This window comes from Cotesia glomerata, linkage group LG1, assembly GCF_020080835.1.
Source record: "Cotesia glomerata isolate CgM1 linkage group LG1, MPM_Cglom_v2.3, whole genome shotgun sequence".
Lineage (NCBI taxonomy): Eukaryota > Metazoa > Arthropoda > Insecta > Hymenoptera > Braconidae > Cotesia > Cotesia glomerata.
The window spans coordinates 22193189-22197138 of record NC_058158.1 but is presented as its reverse complement, the minus strand read 5'-3'; the positions used below and the strand labels follow the sequence as shown (position 1 = coordinate 22197138).

Below are 3950 nucleotides of genomic sequence, written 5' to 3'. Positions count from 1 at the left end.
TCTATTGTTTTTTTTCAGAGATTGTAATCGAGTCCATGGAATTGAAGTTTTTGTTGGTAGAGAAACAAATGACAAGTGCAAAAAGGAGTATTTTGTACGATATTGGCCAGAAGTATCAGACACACTCATCTCATAAATCTAAGAATTCAGCGGCATCAACAAATCAAGCAGACGAGTCCAGGCAATTAAAAATGAATGTTTCGTTTCCTATCGAAGACTTGGCAATTTTTCTATCATTTGATGAGGATTTGAAGATCAATATTAAAATGAGAAATGCTGTTGTAAATATATCTTCACTTGAAATAATATTTAAGTCTATTTCTTGTGTGTACAATGTATACATATGTATCTATAGAATAACTGAACTTATAAGTATTTTCTATTCTTCACAGAAAATTATGTTTAATGCCTGGACTTATGGAAGCTGTGACTATGATAAAGACATCAAAAAAATTATGGCAGAATTATTAAAAAAGGAAATACAAATTTTATACAGCGGAGTTGTACGAGTAAGGAAAGGTGTTGGAAAGGAAAATTTCAGTGCTACTGAAGTTTTTTCATTGATTCGAGATTAATGTTAAATTATAATTATATTTATGTTTTGGTTATTATAATAAACATTAAATTCAATATTACAGAGTTCATCGAATACAAATACTCTAATAAAAAAAAAATCATGAAGATTATCAGTATCATAAGTATGTATCTATACGGAGCTGGAGATCGTGGTGGTGGAAGATTAACACGTAAAAAAGATTAAATAAAATAATCTCTATTCACTTCAGTTACTTAAAATTACTAAAATTAAAAATGTTTTCATCTATCAGTGTTAAAATTCAAAATAAATTATTTAGTGTTCATAAATATGAATGAATTTATTATATTAGTTTTTAGTAATCAGTATGCTGTAAGCATGCTCAACCTTTTTTATAAATATTTAAGATGTAGATTAAATCTGGATTTTCCCTTAAGTCAATCTTGGATTTTTATTCGATGAGGCTCAGATAGAACGTGTGCTTTTTTCCGCTGGAGCTTGGATCGAACCTAGATTTTGTTCCTTAAGGTTTGGATCAACCGTGTTTTTGTGTTCCCCAAAGCTTGGATTGACCTCAAATTTTTATTCTTCAAGGCTTGAATCAACCCTGGACTTTTGTTCCCCGAGACTTGGATCGAATCTGGATTTTAGTTTTCCAAGGCTTGGATCAACCCTGGATTTTTGTTCCCAGAGACTTGGACCAACCTCGGTTTTTTTAGATTCCAAGTCTTGGCCCAAACCTGCTTTTTTTGTTTGCCAAGGCTTGGGGACATAGTTATCATACTAGGCCTGGACCGATCCTTGTCCCAATGTTTAGCCAAGACTCGTGCCAAACCTTACCCAAGGCTGGTGACGCTTGGCTCAGGCTTGGACCAAGCCTTGTCCAGTTGCTCTTTCCTACCTGGGTATCGGATGAACCGATTCTGATCTGCCAAACGGCATTCGTCGTCATTTTTTGAGGTCAAGAGCTGATTAGGTTATGGAAACGTTTGTTTTAGCAGCTCAAAAGTTATTTTCAAAAAAACATGATTTAGACAAATTTTTTTTATGGTTTTTTTGGAATGCTTCAAAATCTATCGGTCCGAATCGATTCAAATTTTCAGGAAAGTTGAATTTGAACACACACACACACACACACACACACACACATACGGACTTACTGACGTCATCGTGAAATTAATTAGAATAGCTTTCTAGGACCTTAAATCGTCGAGATCTGATGAAAACTCGATTTTCGAAAATCGGGGTCAAGCCAATAACTTTCCTAATTTTTTGAAAATTTTCAATTTTCGTAGCGGGAAGTTAAGAAGTGATTATTTTACTGGAAAAATTTTTTTATGAATTATAATAAAGCTTCCACATAGTTACTCGTACGTTCTTTTTCAGAATCATTATTTTGTTCGATTACATGATTTAAATTTTAATATAGAAACTTAAAAAACTGAAATTTTTGAGTTTCAAAATAAAAAAAAAAAATAGCAATATAAAAATTTTTAAACCTTCAATGAAGAATTCATAAATCCATTACAAATATTAAATTTTTTTTAAAATTATTTTATCAACTGAATTTTTCGATTTTGATAGTTAAAAATACGTGAAATCTTATTTCATACAAATGGAAAAATTTATAACTTTCAAATTTTTAGAATCCTACAAATTTAGGGTTGACAATAAATCCTTGAACATAAAAACTGACTCAAATTAATGAACGCGATTGTATAATTATACATATTTCATATCTAATTATGTCTATAACTACATATGATTAGGCAAAATTATTTTTTCTCAGATACTGCATAAATTGTGGTCATGTGTGAACATGAAATAATTCGATATACACAATATGAAAATTCTGGATTACGAAATATTTAATAAATTTATCATTATAGTGATGTGAGTCAATGTAATTAAAATTTTCGACGATAGCTGAATAATTAACATATTGAAATTAAATTATCATCATTACTAATTTATTAATAATTTTTACTTCAAAATTTTTCGGTGTTTATATGATATTTACCGATACCAGATTGTGTATATGTTTAGACATTGCCAAAATTAATGTATATCTTGTATGGTCATGTTTAATAAATATGATCAATATTGCTTTGTGACATTTTATTCAAAATAATTTTCTAAAACAATAACGACTTGAAAAAAATTACCGGACATATTTTATTATCATTATAGCTTCAAGGAGTACAGTGAGTGATAAGCATCTCATGTATTTCTTTTTTTTTAAGGAACAAAAGTTTGATTGAAAAACAATTATTGTCTAAAAGCTCACAAACAAAATGATAATCTTAGAACATTGACTTAATCGATGATCAGATGATCGTTATGATGGAAATATTGAATAAATACGTCAGTGTAATGAGGTGGGACTTCGAAAACTTCATTTATCATTTACGTTCCATGCTAAAGTAAACTAATAACTAAATATTATTGGTTTATATAGCTGAAATATGATAGTTACAAAAAGTATTAAAAACATAATGTACCACAAGATAATCTAAAACAATTAGTACGTACTGAAAAAGTCATTCAAAATTTGTTATTCACCGTACGTACTGTTGACTTCATTGTAACAGCTAATCCAATAGAATCGCCGGCAAAATCTGCTTCACAAACAAATTTCAAGTTCACTTTTATAAATATCTTTAAATGTCGAATCAAAGTATCATTCACGGTTACTGATTATTAATTTCTAAAAACCGATGTACCAAATTGATTTTTCACATTTTGAGTATTTCATAAATTTTTAAATTAACATAAATCAAAAAATTATAGTCCTGAAGTCTTCTGTCATTTCGCTGGACACTAAAAATTTTGTGTACATATACAGCGCTTTCCTGCGAAAAAATAGCACATTCATTTCGTAACTACAAATGTAAGGGCTGAACAATAAAAGCTAAAGCTACTGCATGAGTCAATATATTATCATACTTTTATGTGTGGCTCCCTCTAGGAGTTATTAAATTTTCTAAAGCAAAAAATTTCATGAGTGTGAATCAGCCGACATCCGACTCATCCGACAATTGTAAACTTTAACAATCGATATCTTCATGAAAATATCGATTAGCACAATTTTTCAAAGCACCATAAATCTGGCAACCGAAAATCAATTTTTATTAATTTAATATAAAAAAATCGTTTGTTCGTCGTTTGTTCTTGAATGTTCGTTAGAATTTTTTATTTGTTCGATTATTGTTTATTTATAAAAAATTAAACAAAACAAATAAATTTTTCTTATCTCAGGAATGTGGACACATTCCTGAGATAAAAAATTTATTTATGATAACTATGGACGATAATATTAAACAAAATTTTTTTCTGAAGTTGGCATTTTATGCCTCAAATTATAAATTTTTTTTTTTTTTCTGATAGCTTGACATTTTTTATTGTTTGTTCGATC

The 3950-nt window shown here is 29.2% G+C and overlaps 1 protein-coding gene across 7 annotated transcripts in view; it reads right to left on the bottom strand.

Annotated features, from left to right (window-relative positions):
• LOC123270530 (zinc finger protein chinmo) overlaps positions 1–3590 on the bottom strand; it is a 157778-nt gene extending 154188 nt beyond the window's left edge. The window contains exon 1 of one of the 7 annotated variants that reach the window (XM_044736663.1): positions 3068–3590. The gene's annotated coding sequence lies outside the window, so the exon portion shown is untranslated. The remainder of the gene's footprint in view (positions 1–3067) is intronic. The other 6 variants (XM_044736670.1, XM_044736631.1, XM_044736639.1 and 3 more) reach the window with 6 other exon arrangements.
• Positions 3591–3950: the final 360 nt, after the last annotated feature.